General features: G+C 41.7%; 1 long non-coding RNA gene across 1 annotated transcript in view; it reads right to left on the bottom strand.

The window, feature by feature from the left end:
* LOC112580677 overlaps positions 1-17,359 on the bottom strand; it is a 168,818-nt gene extending 151,459 nt beyond the window's left edge. Inside the window, exon 1 of the long non-coding RNA XR_006546592.1 lies at positions 17,142-17,359. This is a non-coding gene — a long non-coding RNA (uncharacterized LOC112580677). The remainder of the gene's footprint in view (positions 1-17,141) is intronic.
* Positions 17,360-21,344: the final 3,985 nt, after the last annotated feature.

Here is a 21,344-nt window from a genome sequence, read left to right as displayed (position 1 = left end):
AATAAACCATTGATTTAGAGGCAGGGTCTTTAAAGGAGCAGGACCAGTTTCATGCGCTTATGCACAGGTACACAGGGTCCCTGCACTTACAAGGGCCCACACTTGGCTTAATGCTCCTTTGTAGATATCTTGACATTCTTAATAATCTTTGAATAGGGGGCTCTACTTTTTCATTTTGTATGAGGCCTTGCAAATTATATAGCTATTCCTCTCTAAGAGCTTTTATTGTAACAAGTGAAGGGAGTTTCATAGAACTAAATAATTTTGGATTCAAAGATTCTTCAGAGATCATTCACTCAAAATACTCATTTGACAAACAAGAAAACTGAGCTCAAAGAAAGGCTGATTGCTTAATCAAGATCCCACAGTGAGCACTGGCAGTGTCAGACTAGAAGCGGATTCTTATCGCAAAGTCCAATCTTCTCATTACTCCATGTGGCAGGCTTCCTGGCAGAGAGGACCGCTTGACAGTCAGTCTATTTTGCCAAAATATTTGGTAAACTATTTAGAAATCTCATTTTATGAGGCTGATATATAAACACAAATATCCATCTTTCCTTGTTCAATCTTGCATCCTATTTCCTCACCTATGACCTCCAATGGAACAGATTCCATTGACAATCTCCAGAATCTAAAATGAGAGCTGGGTAGAGAAATATAAATTAATAGAAACTCCTGGAGAAGTATCTGATAACAGATATAAAAATTACAGTGTCTGTACCCCTCACTCCACAATTCCATTTCTACATACTGTCTCACATACACACAAATATTATTGCACACCAGAGACTATTCATTGTGGTGTTGCTTATAATAGCAAAAGATTAACAATCTAAATATCTATCAATAGGAAACTGGTTTAAATTTATGTATATATATGCATATAATATGTATATAAATACATGCACACATACACATATATATATGATAGTATGTTCATGCAACAAAATATTATGCAGCTCTTAGGAAAAAGAGGTTAATTTATATTTACTAATATGGAACAATATCTAACATATTATTTCACAAAAAAGCAAGGTATAAAACAGTATACAGCATGCTTCAGCTTGTGGAGGGAAAGGATACAGGAGTCCCCCCCAGCCCCCAGCCACTATCTGTAAGAGATAAGTGGATGCCTAAAACCACAGATAATACCAGACCCTTTATATACTATGTTTTTCCTATACATTCACGCCATACATACCATGGGTATGTATGTATAAGAACTATGATAAAGTTTAATTTATAAATTAGGTACAGTAAGAGATTAACATGGAGAAGGCAATGGCACCCCACTCCAGTACTCTTGCCTGGAAAATCCCATGGACAGAGGAGCCTGGTGGGCTGCAGTCCATGGGGTCGCTAGGAGTCATACACGACTGAGCGACTTCACTTTCACTTTTCACTTTCATGCATTGGAGAAGGAAATGGCAACCCACTCCAGTGTTCTTGCCTAGAGAATCCCAGGGACGGGGGAGCCTGGTGGGCTGCCATCTCTGGGGTTGCACAGAGTCGGAGACGACTGAAGTGACTTAGCAGCAACAGCAAGAGATTAACAACAATAACTAATAATAAATAGAATAATTATAACAACAAATTGAAATAAGTTATGTGAATGTGGCCTGCCCTCTTTCTGTTTCTCTCTCTCTCTCTCTGTCTCAAAATATCTCATGGTACAAGTGTAAGGCCTTAAAGGAAGCGCTTTACAGCATACCCAAATTGCCAGCATCGCTATCCTTGCACTCTGGGCCCATTGTTAAGTGAAATAACAGGAGCAGTGCAATCCGGCAACAGTTATTTCATATCAAGATGGGCACTAGAGTGGATGTGATGATTCACATCCCTCATGGAACAGAGGGGATAGTGCAAGATGTTGTCACACTACACAGAACAGTGCACAATTTAAAACCTACGAATTGGGAGTTCCCTGGTGGTCCAGCAGTTAAGAATCCGGCTGCCAATGCAGGGGACACAGGTTCAATCCTGTATCCCTGGTTTGCGAAGATCCCACACACCACAGAGCAACTAAGCCCATGCACCCATGAGCCCTAGAGCCCATGGTCTGCAACAAGAGAAGCCACCGCGATGAGAGCCCTTTGCACCACAACTAGAGAGCAGCCACCTGGCGCTCGCAGCTAGAGAAAGCCTGCTGCAGCAATGAAGGCCCCGGGGCAGCCAAAAATAAATAAACAAACACATAAAACGTATGAATTGTCTATTTCTGGAACTTTCCATTTAATATTTGTGAACCTCAGTTGACCACAGGGAACTGAAACCTCAGAAATCAAAACCACTGATAAGGGGGAAAACACCACTGTATTTAGTTATATACCCTATAATTACACAAATGTATGTTGGCGTATTTGTACTTGCACATAATCTATCTAGAAGTACATTCAAAACAGAATGACTGCCTTCAAGGAGACTCAGGGATAGGACTGTGGGGAAGATTTTTATTCTGTACCCTTTTGTTCCCTTAAAATGTGTGCTATTGGCATATCTTTTCAAAAATTAATTAGTTATAAATTAGGAGGTTGGGATTAACCCACACACACTATTGGATATAAAACAGAGAGCCAATAAGGGCCTACTGTATATCACAGGGAACTGTAGTTAACATTTTGTAATAACCTATAAGGGAAAAGAATCTGAAAAAGAACATATATATGTATGTACGTATATAACTGAGTCAGTGTGTTGTACATCTGAAACTAATATAACATTATAAATTAACTAAACTTCAATAAAATAAAATAATTAGTTCCATTAAATGGGTGTCCGAAAGAGAACCTCATGACACGGCCAGTATTGATTCATATCTACAATAGTGGCTTCTCTCGAGCTCAGTCAGGAAAGGATCTGCCTGCAGTGCAGGAGACCTGTGTTCGATTCCTTGGTTGGGAAGATCCCCTGGAGAAGGAAGTGGAAACCCACTCCAGTACTGTTGCCTGGAGAATCCCATGAACAGAGGAGCCTGGAGGGCTACAGCCCATGGGGTCTCAAAGAGTCGGACACAACTGTGACTAAACCACCACAATAGTGAAAAGCACACTATTGCTGTCTTGTTTACTAAGGCTTGTGCTAGGATCTTGCATTGAACTTATAGACAAAGGAAAATTATAAGTAGTTACATCAAACTGGGGGAAAAAAAATTTTCTCTTTTTCCCCCTCCTCTGCTCTATATAAAAGGAAAAACCTAAAAAGTTTTCAAAACCTGTTGAATCCATTGCTTGTTTAGCCATTGGCACAGCTGTGTGACACAGTGGAGAAAATGAGAAATGGTCCAACTCTTTCTTTGGAAATTTGCCAATATCCTCTCCAAAGTGTCCTTCAGAAGATCCACTTACGTTTCACCAATGCGCCTACCAATTGTTCTGCTGAGCACTTTCACAAGAGCTTTACTTTGGACCAAAAGCACAAACGGGGACACAAACATCAATACCACCCTCGTTCAGCAGAAGTACATTTTCCTCAAGTGGCAGCACAAATGGAGACTTTAGTTCTCCAAATGAGCCCAGTTCCCTTGGGAAAACTGATTCCTAGTTAAGAAGCAAAGACAAGGAAGAGTCCCCCCTCACCCTCGTATGGTCTATTCTTCCACTTCACATGGTCTACATTTATGCAGCCCACATGTAGTGGGTCAAGAATGGCCACAAATTCTTGACACACCGCTCCTTGGGAGGTAGGATCTGTTTCCACTCTTCTAGATTCTGGGTTGCCCTGTGACTTCTTTGACCACTGAGATATAGCAGAATTGGTGCCATACCAAGTCTGAGTCCAGTCTTTAAGAGACTGACTGTTTCCTCCTTTCCTTTCAGAGTCCTAAGCAAGGCACTGTGTAAAAATTCAATTGCCTTCGTAAGGAGAGCAGGTGAGATGCTAAAACAGCATGGAGAGGGAAAAAGGGCCAAAGCCATTCCTGTCAAGACATCAAGCATGTGGAGAAAATAATCTAAACCCTCAGCCTACACCAGCCAGCAACTGAAGAGCACCAAGTAACCTCTGTCAATGCCGGGTGGAGCGGAAGAGCCACCCAGCCGAGCACTGCCCAAATTTCTGACCCACAAAATTATGAGATGTAATTAAATGCAGCAACACATAACCAGACTACCACACTAGCAGCTATTAAACACTGACATGTTCAAATAGTTCATACTCAAAATTCAGTCTTTCCTAAATTACCTTAGAATAACGATAGAATTATCTCATGCCAGGCAGCCACCACTACTGGGAGAAGGGGCCGGGTTCCAGCTGAGAGAATAGAAGGATCTCCTCCCCTAGCATCTCTTCCTACGATTGCTAGAGACGAACCTACATGGCCAAGGTGAAGGGCCATCATCTGTCACTGAGGCCTCCAGAGATCACAGGCCACAGAGCCTGAAGTTTGCCAGCTCACATGGGATCCCCATCCCTGAGGGTATCCTTTGACCAACCCTATCCATGGCACTGCTCGACCAAACCCATGTCCACCATGTCATGGCGGTCACATGTGGTTATTCTTGGATGTGGGATGAGAACCAGTCCTCTTACTGCAGCCCTTGCCCTTCCAGACTGAGCTTAGAGGAAAAGCCCAGTCTTGGAAGGAGAGATTCCTGGATTAACTTCCCCAAACCACAACTGGCAGCTGCCACCCACTCCAGTCCATGCACCTGTCCTCACCCACCCACAGGGTTGCCAAGGCCTGAAGGAGGTGGCTCTGTCAGAAACCATAATTAGGGATTTCATCATATACTTTAGCTCCCTGAGAACAAATTCTTCCCTATAGCATGCAAATCTATTGTTCAAATTTCAAACACCCAAATGACCTTCAACCACATTGTTGAGAATTCATTAGGTGGAAAAGTAAAGATACCACCTCTTCTGAATTACAGACATGGTCTCAAAATGCAGAAAAGGGCATTTCTAAGGTTGAAGCAAGAATGAGAGACTTTAAAACAACATGACGAAGGAATACAATGAGACTGACAAATATAACTTAGCAGGGTCCAGGTTGTACAGAGAGCATGCACAGAGATGCTATGAGAGTGGAGAAAGGGGAGGTGAAAAGAGGGTCTTCTCCCCTCCTGGTTCCTGGCTTCAAAGGAATGAAGTCCCATTCAATGTCACTGAACACCTTCCCACTGTCTGTAGAGACAAATATAAATAGTGAGCTGACCATCTGAATAATCTATTATTCAGAAAGTCTGGATATTACTAGGGAAGACAGGTGTTGGTTTAGAGGAAAGCCTTTTTTCCTCCAAAGGAAGAAATTTAGGACTTTTCTAAATGATCTCAATAATTTTCTCAATTTTTTACTTCAGATAATGACTCTTCCCAGAACACTCTTGGGTTGGGTCTATAGAGGCAGAGGAGGGAAGAGAGAAGGGGAGAGCCACCCAGGTTACCTCTCTGGTTGCTTAGACTGGTCCAATTCCACTAAGAATCACACAAACCTCTTCATTCCTTCTGCTGTGTTCACCTGACCTTTTTCAATTTCTTTTTCCTCTCTCCATTACCCTAAGGGAGTTATCTAGCCACTCTGACTTTCTTTGCATGCAAAATGTAACAGTCCTTTGTTTCTTCTTTCAGATAAAGGCCGTCATGGGGAGGGGAAAAGAAAAGAGCCTGGCTTCTTCAAATTAGCTCTGAAATAAAAGTCACTGCCAGATGTTATATAAAAGGTGACGTAATCCTAAAGTACTTCATTACATATGCAGCTCTGCTCTTCAGCCCAGGAGGAGTTTATTACATTTTGTCGATCCCATTTTCTAAACCCACATCATTTTTACATAATTTTTCCTGCCTGACAGACATCTTCACATTTTCACAGCAACCCATCAAGATAGCGTTGCAACAGCACAGGGAACTGGGTTGGCCGTTTACAAATAAGGGCGCTAATAAGCCAGATTTGTCCCTGAGATACAATTCAGAGGTAAATGGTCTATCCATGCGTGTAAGAAGCACATCTATTTTAGAAAAATAGGGAAGAAAGCAGTGCATCATTCCAGCTGACACCGTGTTCTTTCAAAATAGGTACTGAATCTATTCTACAAGCAGGAAAATGGGGAAATGCCAATCTAAACTTATTCTTGCAATCCTCTTCATTTCCCTAATAAATTCCTGAGTCCTAGTGGAATAAATAGCCATGGCAAATGCATTAAGATCAAACTTCCTGCCTTTTTGGATTGGCACAAAATTTAGATGAAAACACACATTTGTACCAAGGCAATATCTAGCTACCGGGATGCTTTAAGTGCAAACACTGCGAGACACTTCCTCCCACTCTCCAGGTGCTAAGCATCTTTCCCCCTCCTTTCCTGGGCACTTGGGGCCCTACTGCCCTCTGATGGTGAAACGCAGCAGTGCAGGCTGGACACTTGTGCCCTCCCAGGAGGATTAAGGACTAGCTGGAGTCCAGAGCCGAGAGGACCACTGCCTTAAGATCACTATGAGAGGCCAAATACTCTCAGCTACTAGTTGGGGAAAAAAATCTGACTCAGAATTCCGGTGGGAGAAGAAAATGCCTGTAACTCCCACTCCCAAGAAATGTATATACATATATGCCATTCATCTTGAGAATCTCCTTCAGTTTTAATGAAAGACCTCTGTTAAAATGAACTTTATGGCTCCAGACTGTAATTACAAACTCAGAGTAACAGATTTTCTCATTTCTTTTAAGCGCAGAATTTGAATATAGGACAAAGGGAGATGTGAAGGCTTTGTAAAAGAACTCTGACGTTCCCCTGTGCCCTCCTCCCCCATTGCTGAGGAAACAGATGTAGATCGATGGATCACTAGGCCCCAAAATACATGTATTATTTTCTACTTTTGCCCAAGGTCATCACATTCCTTAGTTCTAAAGTCTTTTGCTTCATAGATTCAAATTTTCCTTTCCTTTTAAAGCAGTTTTTCTTCATATGAAGGTTATTCGTGCACATAGCCTAAAGAGTCAAATAGTTCTGCAAGTCTCATTCCAAAAAACAGCAGTCCCCACAGCATCTACCTCTTGTTTCCTGCTCCTAAGAGGCAACTACTTTCAACTCTTTCAACTGAATCGTTAACTCTCTACCTCCACGTTTCTGAATGATGTGTGTATGTTGCTACTTCTTGATGTCTCACCTTAGGCATTTTATACTGACTGTATACTATGGAAGACGATTTCATGCACATATACACACAGACCCCACCACACAAATATCCTTTCCAGTATAATTTTGGTAAGATTAAAAATCAACATTTATAATACTATGACTATTAAATTCTTAACAGCCAAGTCATGTAGGCTCCGGGAGCTGGTGATGGACAGGGAAGCCTGGCATGCTGCAGTCCATGGGATCGCAAAGAGTCGGACATGACTGAGTGACTGAACTGAAATCATATTAAGTTTTTATTTTCCTTGGAGTTTAAAAAAAAGTTCTTTTTTTCCACATGCTCATTTTTTCTATTGTATTCATTCCCTGGAGGAGGTCATGGCAATCTACTCCATTTTCCTTGCCTGGAGAATCCCATGGACAGCTGGAGGCTGGCAGGCTGCAATCTATGGGGTCACAAAAAGTTGGACATGACTGAAGCAACTTAGCATGCGTGCACCCACTGTATTAATTTCTCAGGGCTGCCATAACAAAATGCCACAGTCTTGGTGGCTTTAAGCAAGAGAAACTGGGGATTCCCTGGAAGTTCATGGGTCAGGACTCTTGTGCTTTCACTGCAATAAATAAATTAATAAGTCCACTGCTGAGACCTACAGCTCAAGGGGGTGGGGATTCCTTTAAAAAATAATAAGAGAAATTTATTATCACACTGTTCTGGAAATTTACTATTCACAGTCTGAAATCGAGGTGTCGGCAAGACCATGTTCGCTTTGAAGCCTCCAAAGAGGAGCCTTCTTTACTCCTTCCTACCTGCTAGTGTTTGCCAACAACCCTGGCATTCCTTGGCTTGCAGAAACATCTACACCTTGATGGTCACATGACCTTTTTTTCCTGTGTATGCCTGTATCATCAAATGGCACACTCCTCTTCATATGGCATGGTCTCTCTATATTGCTTCTCCTCTTGCTATCAAGACATCAATCATCTAAGACTAAGGGCCTACCCTGTTCCTGGCTGACTCCACCTTAATTTACATCCTCATTGCATCTGCAAAGACATTATTTCTGAATAAGGTCACATTCTCAGGTATCAAATGTTGGAACCTCAACTTATGCTTCGGGAGTCACTATTCTACCCACATCTATCTTCATCAGCTTATTCCCAAATTCTCTCCAATTGTCTAAATCTCCTCTGAGTATATGCAAATATTTTCTCTTTCCTATCAGGTTCCATCTTCTGTGTTGGTTACCACTCAGGCTTTCCCTTTATGACTGATTATAGTTACAGTCCATAACCTTTCAAGTTCAAATGCAAAAACAGTGCATGTTCCTATCTCAATAGTGTCATTGGCTACACAAGGTCACATGCCAATCTCAAACCAATAGTTACATGCAGGAGAATGCTATATACACAGTGGCTTAAGCCTGGGTCTTATGGTCTATCCCTGGAGCTGAGAGTAAGACCAGTTTTATTTAACTGCATGATCTGAGCATGAGAAAGAGGTGATTCCTGTATAAGAGCAGGATTTGAATATGAGACAAAGTGACATAGGAATATGGAACAAAGGGTGAATAGATGTCAAGCACCAAAAAACACTAATGTCCACTACATCCTGTCAACAAGACCTATAAGAGGTATCACTTTCCCTAAACCAGAACACCAACTTTGGCTCTCTAGAGAATTTTATGATAATCGACTCACTCCAGGAAAGTTAAAAAAATAGAAAAGAAACTGAACAAAAATACATTCACATCTACATTTTATCCTTTTTTTGCTTTTATAGGAATTGGTCTGGTAAGATCTAAAGGAAAAACACACATCACTTTAATACATTTTGACATCCTAAAATGTTGGGGAGAAGGCATTATCCCAAATACAAAATGTCCTACAAATGCAAAGAAATACCCTCTGGTCAAATCCTCATGATTTCAAACAGAAGGATGCAGAAAACAAAAATTCCAACCAAGCAGGCAATAACCATCCCACTGATATTAAAAATGTTCTCCTGCCGAGATGCCACAAGAAGTTTTCTTCAAGTGAGTTTTCACACTTCACCCTAGTTGTCCAAAATCATCTGTTCCCATCTATGAAGAGTTTTGAGAACACCAGCCTCATTCCCCCTCCATCGTACAGCATCGAAGGAGTTCAGAAATGTTTAGCTTTGGGTTTCCTTTCTATTGAATTCTCTATTAATTTTTGACCTAATTCTTTGTACTTTGGAACAACAGATCCCAAACTTTAACAGTCATTTTATTCACTGAAACAGTTAGTGTTTGAGTCTAAGAATCAATGATCTTTCCCAGCCTGAAGGCCTCTCTCAGGGCAAAACACAGGCTTAGAGACAGAAGACCCAAGACAATAAAATCACAAAGAAGAATGGAAGAAATAGGAGAAGATGGTGTCATGGTTAATTTTACATATTAGTTTAACCGGGCCCCAGGATGCCCGGATGTCTGGTTAGGTGTTATTACCTGGGTATGTCTGTGGGGGCATTTCAGGAAGAGATAGATGAGCATTTGAATTAGTGGACTGAGTAAGCAGAAAGCCGTTGTCAATGTGGGCAGGTACCATCCAATCCATTGAGGGCCCAGATAGTACAAAAAGGCAGAGCAAGGTTGCATTCTGTCTCTGCCTGAATACTTGAAGTGAGATATATATTTATATTTTGTGATCATAATGAACATTTCCATTTACTTTGCATTATATGTCATTATAAATGTTAACAAAACTTAAAAAGGATACCTTTGGGTCGGTCAGAGGAAAGTACAAAAGTCTCATGTGGGGACTGCAGTTTAAGGATGCTGTCTTCAGCCATCACATGATGGCAAAACAGCGGTAAGCAGTACCCAAGTCCGTATCAAAGACAATGTACCTTTCCTTATATATCTCATTGAATCTGTTTCTCTGGAGAATCCTAATGATACAGATGGAATAGAGAGAAAAAGAAAAAGTAATCAAATAAAAAGCTAGGGGAAGAGAAGGCCAGGAAGAAAACAGAATAAAGAACGTGGAGAGAAGAATATAAGATGATAAGATGGGAAAAGTCCGAACTTGGGTATGAGGATCTGCTCTTTGTAACTCACTGCCTAGCCCTGTGCACCTGTCTGGGGTTACCCCTCTGGGCCCCAGTCTCCCCACTAACAGGAGAAACCTGACAACACCTCTTGGCTTCCTCTGGTCCAGCCACTCTCTAATTGTGATTCCTCCAGTCCACCCCCTCAGCTAACACTCGTGCAATAGGTGCCTACCTGCCAGGGTCCTCACCTGGGTGGGGATGACAAGCAGCTCACTGTAGGGCTGGTTTTAAGTGCTGCCTTTATCAATAAAGCCCTTTTCGGCATTCTGAGCTCAGAGAGAGGATCCCGGTGGGATGGGCAGCTAAGTGCTGGATGTAAAGCTGCCAAACCATCAGGCCCAGGGGAGGCGCTCTGCGAAGAGCATTTCCTAAAAACTCAGCATTTAGAATGACACATCTTGACATCCCATTCCCAGAACCTATCACTTCACCTCCTATGGGGTTTTAACGGTTGAAAAAACAATAAGCTCTCTATTCCAGGTGATGTTAGCAAAAGACCTATTTCTCAGATCAATGCCCTCAACCAAATACCAGAGCAAATACACAGGCTCTTTCGGATCTTATTCACCCTTCTATTTGCTGCTGCCCCTCCGTGGAAGCAGATGAGATTTTATGGCATGATTAAGTACTGAGAGTTCTGGGCGAGCAGTGATCTTCAACCAGAGGACATTCAAATCCCCTAGAGAGGTTGTTTTTAAAAATGGCTGTTTGGGCCCCTTTCCTAAAATTTTTCATTTAATTGGTCTAATAGAGGAATGCAGGCATCAGTCTTTTCTCTTTAAACACTCCCCAGGTGATTCTAATGTTAGGCTAGGATGAGAACTACCAGGCTGAGGGCTACAGGGTTTCCACGGGTTTGGAGCAGCAGGGAGCCCCTCAGACACACCTGCTTTACGTTTCCAATTGTTTTAGCCAAGAATCCTTAACAGAAAGGAAGTTTCCCCCACAATAGCTATAGATGCTGTGTTTTGGTCTAGCTTTTCTCTTTCCCCTATAGAGCTACAGACATACTCCAAGCAAGCAAGGGTCCTACCAAGGGTAAGAAAACCATTAAATTTTTGCCAAACTAGTGCCCTTCTAAATTTGGGGCTGACATCGCTGTTTTAGAACTTACAAGAACAATTGATCTACCTCCATCTAAGGAAATGAGTTCCAAAGCCAAGCAGTTCTGGTTCGATAATATGTTCATCATCAAAGCCATTTCTCAGGTACTGGAGAAAGTAGAGTCACTGGCCCTGTGTTCCTAAATCTTAAACTTTGTCCTGTATTCTGAAAAGTCTGTCCCTCCACAGAGTTTAAAACAGCTATATCCATAGTTTGAGCAGTATCTCAGATTGTCATGGATCTTCAAAGTAAACTATCTGGCTTCTGCGGCCATCAGTTTTTACTTTTTGAAATTTGTCAATAATATTCCTCCCTACAATGTTCCATTGGTCAGTTTTCATTCCAATCCCAAAGAAGAGCAATGCCAAAGAATGTTCAAACTGCCGCATAGTTGCACTCATTTCATATGCTAACAAAGTAATGCTCAAAATTCTCCAAGCTAGGCTACAATAGTACATGAACCGAGAACTTCCAGATGTTCAAGCTGGATTTAGAAAAGGCAGAGGAAACAGAGATCAAATTGCCAACAAATGTTGGATCATAGAAAAAGCAAGAGAATTCCAGAAAAACATCTATTTTTGCTTCATTGACTATGCCAAAGCCTTTGACTGTGTGGATCACAACAAACTGTGGAAAATTCTGAAAGAGATGGGAATACTAGACCACCTGACCTGCCTCCTGAGAAATCTGTATGCAGATCAAGTAGCAGCAGTTAGAACCAGACATGGAACAGTAGACTGGTTCCAAATTGGGAAAGGAATATGTCAAGGCTGTACACTGTCACCCTGCTTATTTAACTTACGTGCAGAGTACATCATGTGAAATGCCAGGCTGGAAGAGGCACAAGCTGAAATCAAGATTGCCAGGAGAAGTATCAATAACCTCAGATATGCAGATGACACCACCCCTAAGGCAGAGAGTGAAGAGAAACTAAAGAACCTCTTGATGAAGGTGAAAAAGGAGAGTGAAAAAGCTGGCTTAAAACTCAACATTCAAAAAATTAAGATCATGGCATCCAGTCCCATCACTTCATGGCAAATAGATGGGGAAACAATGGAAACAGTGACAGACTTTATTTTCTTGGGCTCCAAAATCACTGCAGAAAAGACGCTTGCTCCTTGGAAGAAAAGCTCTGACAAACCTAGACAGCGTATTAAAAAGCAGAGACATTACTTTGCCGACAAAGGTCCATATAGTCAAAGTTAAGGTATTTTCAGTAGTCTTGTATGGATGTGTGAGTTGGACCTTCTGAGATTCTGAGATTACAATCTCAGAAAGCTGAGTGATGAAGAATTGATGCTTTTGAACTGTAGTGTTGGAGAAAACTCTTGAGAGTCTGTTGGACTACAAGGCAATCAAACTAGTCAGTCCTAAAGGAAATCAATCCTGAATATTCACTGGAGGGATTGAAGCTGAAGCTCCAATACTTTGGCCACCTGATGGGAACAGCCAACTCATTAGAAAAGACCTGATCCTGGGAAAGATTGAAGGCAGGAGGAGAAGGGGACCGCAGAGGATGAGATGGTTGCATGGCATCACTGAATCAATGGACATGAGTTTGAGTAAGCTCTGGGAGATGGTGAAGGACGGGGAAGCCTAGCGTGCTGTAGTCCATGAGATCACAGAAAGTCAGACACGACTTAGCGACTGAACAAAAACAACATAATGTTCCATATATTTAGCCCTTACAGTATATCAGGCACCATAATAGACATGAAATATATCTAATGCACAGGACAACCCTGAAAAACAAGCACTATTTTTCTAAGTTTACAGATGAGAGATCCCATGGCTGGTAACTATTAGACCTGAGATTCAAATTCAGGTCTACCTGCCTCCAAAAATAATCATCTTCCCACAGTGCTCTACTTCCCACAGAAAATCTGTTGGAAGGTCAGTAGCTGCAATAAAACAATAAAAGTAGATATTTGTCTAGTGAAGAGCTGAATTACCCCCAATGTTCTCTCCTTACTCCCTGAACTCTAAAAGGATCCTTAGCCCCAGATTTCCCATCCTCAACTGTATTAAAGTCTTTAGAGCCTCCAAGTCCTCTGAGAATGCAAATACTTCCTGATTAATTTGTGAGATGCATTACACACTTCTAAACTCTATATAATCAGATCCTATAGATGTTTAATCAGTGTGGCTGGTAGAGTGGGAACTGGGAGCTCCAAAGGACAGATGGACATCTGTTTGAGTCAACTAGGAAAAAGACTTTCTAACAAGAATCCAAGTTCTTACACAGATCAGGCTCCTTGAGAGAGAAAGGCAACTTGGGGCAGACACCAGGAACATAGTCAACCACATTCAAAGACAAGGAAATTAGGATGTGTGCCAGCCTTTTGAGAACAAAAGAAGGCCCCCAACCTCTGGTGCTCTACAAACCAAGCAAATTGACTGCAATCCTAAAATGTTTATCCAGCTACATCCCCCCAGGGTTGTCTTAAAGAAGATAGAAAGGGCTGGACCACAATAGAAAAGCCCCTGTCTCACTTGGTAGGTCATGCTGAAATTGGAAGAATGTAATTGCTTGAATATTTAGATCCCATCCGAGTTGGCCCTTCTCACTGAGACAATCTAGTCCTAAAGAAGGACTGTCCCTTCCTCTCTCCTATTAGTAGGCAGCAGCCGCCTCATCATCCCCTCCAGAGTCAGGAAAGCTATTATCTATCTCCTGGATTTAGTGAAGCAAATAGAAGTTTGATTTCTTTTCAGATAAAAGAGATGATGCAAATGAGAATTTTATCTTGCATGGAGGAGTGACAAAGTAGGAGAATGAATCCTTCTTGATTACAATCTTCCATCATTCTGATTTTATAATTACTGAATGGAATCAATCAGCTTTCAATTGTTACCTTGGTGAAAGATTAAAACATCATTACTTGTCCTACATATTTCACACTTTAGCAAGTTTTAATAAACTGAAGGCATGAGAAATGGTTATATTATTTCTCATGATATTGGGATGCTAATGACATTTGTATTGATTTTAATACACATTTGTTGGTCAAAAAGAGTCAGATTCCAACAAGGCATAGCATCCTATAATCAACACTAACAAATGAAGACTACTGAACACTGAAATGGCCCAGATGAAGTCATTAATCAGAAATATCATAAAATAATTGCCAAAAAACTAGGGCGGTCTTATCTTCCTAATGAACATCTTTTATGGAATATTGATTCATTTATAACTCTTACACATTGTTGATTTCTCTATTAAAATATTTTAAGTAAGTATATGAAAAGCACTTTAAAAAGGCAACATTAGGAGAGAACTAACTTCTCAATAGAGGGGCTCATAGGTACCTCCCCAAAAGGTGAGAAAGAGTCCTGAAGATCACAGAATATATACAACTCTTCCTTAAAGCAATTGAAGTCTGAAAATTTCTTAGCCTAAGAGTGGGAAAGAACTTACAGAGTTATGAATAACGTAAAACAGAATAATAAAGATGACGTTTCCGTAGTTAAGACACCACAGCTTCAAGTAACTTTGGCTGCTTGACTTGTACTTCAGTTCCCTCATCTGTAAAATGGGACATAATAATAGCACTCACTTCACAGGGCTGGTGTCAAGATAAAATGCAAAAGTAATATACATACAGCCTATATTAGCCTCCTCCAGTCAAACTGCATTTCCCCAGTTAAAACAGTGTGTTGTTGATGTTCAGATGTTAAGCTGTGTCTGACTCTTTATGATCCCATGAACTGCAGCACACCAGGCTTCCCTGTCCTTCACTATCTCTGAATTTGCACAAACTCATGTCCATTGAGTCAGTGATATCATCCAATCATCTCATCCTCTGAGACCCACTTCTTATATTGCCCTCAGTCTTTCCCAGCATCAAGATCTTTTCCAATGAGTTGACTCTTTGCAGCAGGTGGCCAAAGTATCAGAGCTTCAGCATCAGTGCTTCCAATGAATATTCAAGGTTGGTTTCCTTTAGGATTGACTGGTTTGATTCCCTTGCTGTCCAAGGGACTCTCAAGAGTCTTCTTGAGTTTCATATATATGAAGACCTTCTTTCGTTTCTCCCAAATTCTCTCTGTTTGATTTTTTATGATTACTTACTCTAGCTGGTACACTGATACATGCCTCCTAGGGGGCTAATCAAGTCTGGGAGGATCTGGAAACTAGAGTCCAGCCTTGCAGGTAATAAATAGTGAAGGGTGATGAGGAAGCCAGAGAACGAGGTCTTAAATGCTTCACAGTGTGAAACTTTACCGGCGCCAGCCTTTAATAGACCTATAAGAATTGTGATAAATGTCTTCTGTGGGATTCCATTTCTTTTAAATGCTGGAAAAAGCAATGTTTTTCTCCAAGAGAATATAAAAGATAAAATATAGATGGCCCTGGAAAGACATGAGTGGAAACGAGAGAGCCAGGCTTATAAGCAGCAGGACATGGGAAGAGTCACGGGAAGGGGGCTGGTGTGTCTGAGCCAAGTTCACCTGAATCTTCCAGAGATGAGAGTTAGAGGACTGGAAATGGGGGTCCTAGGTGACACCACTGAGTATTTCAAAATAAAATCAACTCTTCCAAAGCCCATTCTTTCAATTTAAGATTCACTGGCCTTCCTTTCCATTTTGGTTTTTCAAAAACTTCATTGACACCAATTCAACATACTATTCTTCAAATCCAGTTAAATTCATTCTACCAACCTCTTTTATCAGCTTTTTATTATCCCACATCTTCCTTTAAGGTTATTTGAAATTTTAAAACAATACAATAATGAGCGTTTTTTAATCAAAGCAAGATACCCCTTATATCTGCTGTGGAAAAAAAAAAACCTTATATGGGCCACTTATACCTTGACTACGATGATGACCGCGGTAGCAGTTATTGTATAAGGAGCGCTCACCATGAAGCAGGCATCATACGAATTGTTTTACTTGGATTGATGTGTTTAACTCTTACAACATCCCAACAAAAGCAGACTGTTATTACAGATGAGGAAACTTAAGGTCATAAAGTTAGTGGTGAAACAAGGACTACTTCATTCTTAAGTAACTATTCACTAGGGGCAAAATACAACAAATAAACTACATTTTTAAATGTAGATTAAAGGAGAGAGAGGTGCAGTTATATTTTTAAGTACATTTATTCACAAAGGGTATAAAAAGCAACCTGAGAGCAATCACAGATAAATAGTGCTTTACTTTAAGGCCCTTGAAAAAAGGTTTTGGTTTTCAAAACTAGTCATAACAGTAAGTCCCATGCTACATACCTTTAGTGTGATTTTTAACTCTCCTTACTCTGTGATATGGGGGGTCTGGGTTCCTTCGCTTGAATCTGGGAGGGCTTATGACTGACAGTGGAGGTGACACTGTGTACTTCCAAGTTTAATTCATAAAGGCCTGTTTCTCATGGGATACTTGCTTTTGGAACCCAGCTACCATAGACTTCCATCTTAAAGGCCCAAGAGAAATACCAATTCCTTCTAGAGAGCTTAACTTAACCAATTACAGGAGGCTCACTCGGATACCACAGCAAAGTCCTTAGGGGCCATTGTTCTTTGGATCTCTTGGCAGCCCCCATTCAGCAAGGACAACCACCACAGAACCCCACAAACAAGTGGAGAGCCAACAGAAGGTTTTCCCCGAAACTTTCAGGATCACCTCCACAACTCTCGGGCCCCACATGTCAGTGAATGGCCACCCTGGTATTACACCCACAATTTTTGGGCCCCCATGCTGGTGGTCAGCTCCCACCACTTTCCATTCCCTGTCCTGTATCTCCCAATATCTCAGCGTTTAGGGCAGTTTCCTCCATCTCCAGGCTGTCTGGCCAAGTGCTGGGCTGCGTCCCTGCAAGGCCTGTGCTTGCCCAGCTTTAAGATGGAGGAAAGAACCCAAAGTCAGTAACAGAAGTTTAATGGATGGGGGGATCTTACATGTCTGAAGCAAGGTCTTGGAGTGACATCCACCGTGTGCCGCTGAGGGCAAGCAGGACATGGCAGCTGTCTTTGCTGGGAGGGGAAGGGGATTACCAGTTACAGAGGAATTGGCCTCAGGTGATGCTAATACTGAAACTCCAGTACTTTGGCCACCTCATGTGAAGAGTTGACTCATTGGAAAAGACCCTGATGCTGGGAGGGACTGGGGGCAGGAGGAGAAGGGGATGACAGAAGATGAGATGGCTGGATGGCATCACCTACTCGATGGACGTGAGTTTGAGTGAACTCCGGGAGTTGGTGATGGACAGGGAGGCCTGACATGCTGCGATTTATGGGGTCGCAAAGAGTTGGACATGACTGAGCAACTGAACTGACTGACTAGGCTCATTAGTTACCAGGGAATCCCACGAGGGGGGCTTGCTCCTCACTGCCCCTTTGATGAGAACAATCACCAGCTGGGGCCTGAGGCATGTATGTAGAAAGGTCCATCTGGTGGATAAGATACAGGTGAAACAGGCACTGGTCAGGCAGGGGGGCTGGGCAGAGGGCAAGAGAGCAGCTATCTTGAGTGCCCTGGCCATACAGAGACAAAAGGAGTCAGCAGGGTTGGTTCCTTCTGCCAGCTATGAGGAAGAATCTGTCCCAGTCCTCTACCCTGGCTTCTGGTAGTTTGCAGACAATCTTTGGTGTTCCTTATCTTGTAGATGTATCACCCCAACCTCTGCCTTGATGGTCACATGATATTCTCCTTGTGTGCATATCTCTGTATCCAAATTCCCCCTTTTTATAAGGAAGTGAGTCATACTGAATTAGGAAAGTGAAGAGGAACTAAAGAAAATCTTGATGAGGGTGAAAGGAGAGAGTGAAAAAGCTGGCTTAAAATTCAACATACAAAAAACATACAAAAAACGAAGATCATGGCATCCAGTCCCATCACTTCATGGCAAATAGAAGGGGAAAAAGTGGAAGCAGTGACAGATTTTGTTTTCTTAGGTTCCAAAATCACCGTAGACAGTGTCTGCAGCCACGAAATTAAAATACACTTGCTCCTGGGAGGAAAGCGATGACAAACCTAGACAGTGTATTAAGAAGCAGAGACAAAAATAAATAAAAGCAGAGACTTGACTTTGCTGACAAAGTAGTCATGGTTAAATGTTAGGACTTAACTGTCCAATTTAGTCAAGTCAAAGCTATGGTTTTTCCAGTAGTCATGTACAGATGTGAGAGTTGAACCATAACGAAGGCTGAATGCCAAAGAATTGATGCTTTTGAACTGTGGTACTGGAGAAGACTCTTGAGAGTCCCTTGGACTGCAAGGAGATCAAACCAATCAAACAAGCCTGAATATTCTTTGAAAGGACTGATGCTGCGAAGCTCCAATACTTTGGCCACTTGATACAAAGAGCTGACATTGAAAAAGACCCTGATGCTAGGAAAGGTTGAAGGCAAAAGGAGAAGGGGTGGCAGAGGATGAGATGATTAGGTGGCATCACCAACTCAATGGACATGAATTTTAGCAAACGCTGGGAGATGGTGAAGGACAGGGTAGCCTGGCATGCTGCAGTCCATAGGGTTGCAAAGAGTCAGACATGACTCAGTGACTGAACAACAATGCAAACAAACAACTAATGACCTCATTTTAATTAGGCTTTGATTAGCTCTGTAAACCCTATCTCCAGTCTCCCTTTCTGAGGTTCTGGAGGTCAGAACTTCAACATATACCTTGGGATCGAGGGTAGAGAGACACAAAGCAACCCATAACATCAGTGAAGAAATACAACCTAAAATGGGTAGTTCCATCATTTTGGAAAATGCAAAACATAAATTCAGCAGACAGTGGCAGTTTGCTTGACATGTATATAAAAAAATGTGCAAAACACTTCTTTTGAAATTTCAGACAAAAGCAACCCTGGCCGGCTCTTTTTATGAACCTCAAATTCGGCCCAGATTCATAAATCCTTGTAGAAAACCCAGGCCAATTTTGAAGTTTCCGACAAATTCCAGAGGCTGAATGGATCAGACAGAATTTCACTTGGTATTTAGGATTATTGCATCTAACCTGAAACTTTAGGCACATTCATGGAACCCAAACTCCTTACAAATTGAATAGCAGCAGATACTAAGGGCTCATGAGCCATCTGGAATGTACATGCTGAATGTTGAGGTTTTCCCATGTCAATAACATGTGATGAGGGTGGCAGGCAGGCGGGCAAGTTCTCACTGTTATCAACTCTATAATGGTGTGTTTGCATCTCACGTGCATTTGAATTATTTCAAGTAGTGCAGATACACAAACAATAATAAAGAACCTCTTTGTGAGTAAAATTTAAAACAATGTGTATCTCATTAAATGCAAAATTTGTCAAAACTCGCAAAATTTCAGGATGGGCAGGCTGCTTGACTCGCAAACTGTGGTTCTATTAATGCCATAGGAAGATGTCACTTTAACTGGTTATCGGAAACAACTGCCATCTTTGACCAGCAGGCGTTAGTATCCATGTACATCTAAACTTCCACCAGTGGTTTCAGTAGACATTGTGCTCTCATTTCAAATTTGACTGTGTTGACAAAGGATTAATCTCCAAAATAGGCAACCAGCTCATGCAACTCAATACTAGAAAAACAAACAACCCAATCAAAAAGTGGGTAAAAGACCTAAACAGACATTTCTCTAAAGAAGACAGACAGATGGCTAGTAAGCACATGAAAAGGTGTTGAACATTGATCATTTTTAGAGAAATGCAAGTCAAAACTGCAATGAGGTATCATTTCACACTGGTTGGCCATCATCAAAAAATCTACAAACAATAAATGCTGGAGAGAGTTTAAAGAAAAAGGACAGTTGCACTGTTGGTGGGAATGCAAACTGATAGTATGGAGAACAGTATGCTGCTGCTGCTGCTAAGTCTCTTCAGTCGTGTCCGACTCTGTGCGACCCCATAGACGGCAGCCCACCAGGCTCTCCCGTCCCTGGGATTCTCCAGGCAAGAACACTGGAGTGGGTTGCCATTTCCTTCTCAATGCATGAAAGTGGAAAGTGAAAGTGAAGTCGCTCAGTCGTGTCTGACTCTTAGCGACCCCATGGACTGCAGCCTACCAGGCTCCTCCGTTCACAGGATTTTCCAGGCAAGAGTACTCGAGTGGGGTGCCATCGTCTTCTCTGGGAGAATAGTACAGAGATTCCTTAAAAAACTAGGAATGAAACTACCATGAGTTCATGCTAAGTCGCTTCAGTCATATCTAACTCTTTGTGACCATATGGATTATAGCCCACCAGGCTTCTCTGTTCATGAGATTCTCCAGGCAAGAATACTGGAGTGAGTTGCCATGACCTCCTCCAGGGGATCTTTGCAACCCATGGAGCAAACCCATGTCTCCTGAGGCTCCTGCATCGCAGCCAGATTCTTTACCGCAGAGCCACTGCTGAAGCCCCAAAATTACCATGTGACCCAACCATCCCACTACTGGGCATGTATCCTGATAAAACCATAATTGAAAAAGACACATGTACCCCAGTGTTCTTTGCAGCACTATTTACAGTAGTTATGACATGGAAGCAACCTCAATGTCCATCAACAGATGAATGGATAAAGAAGCTGTGGTACTTATATACAATGGAATATTACTCAGCCATAAAAAGGAATACATCTGAGTCAGTTCTAATGACTGAACCTAAAGCCTATTATACAGAGTGAAGTAGATCAGAAAGAAAAACACAAATATTGTATATTAACACAAATATATGGAACCTAGAAAAATGGTGCTGATGAACCTATTTGTAGGGCAGCAATGGAGACGCAGACATAGAGAATAGACTTATGGACACAGCAGGGGAAGGAGAGGAAAAAGTAGGATGAATGGAGAGAGTAGCATGGAAACATATACATCATCTTATGCAAAATAGATAGCCAGTGGGAATTTGTTTTATGATGCAGGGAGCTCAAACCAGTGCTCTGTGACAACCTAGAGGGGTGGGATGGGTTGGGAGGTGGGAGAAAGGTTCAAGAGGAAGGGAGCATATGTATACCTATGACTGATTCATGTTGAGGTACAGCAGAAACCAACACAATATTGTAAAGCAATCATTCTCCAATTAAAAATAAATATTTTTTTAATTCGACAGTTGTTAAGATGAAAAGCTTTGGAAAAACAGTGTCATCCAGGGGTTCATTTAAGTGATGGATCTACTACTGAAAAACA

This window comes from Bubalus bubalis, chromosome 19, assembly GCF_019923935.1.
Source record: "Bubalus bubalis isolate 160015118507 breed Murrah chromosome 19, NDDB_SH_1, whole genome shotgun sequence".
Taxonomy (NCBI): domain Eukaryota; kingdom Metazoa; phylum Chordata; class Mammalia; order Artiodactyla; family Bovidae; genus Bubalus; species Bubalus bubalis.
Note: the sequence above shows the minus strand (reverse complement) of the source record. Positions and strands in the feature narration are given on the sequence as shown.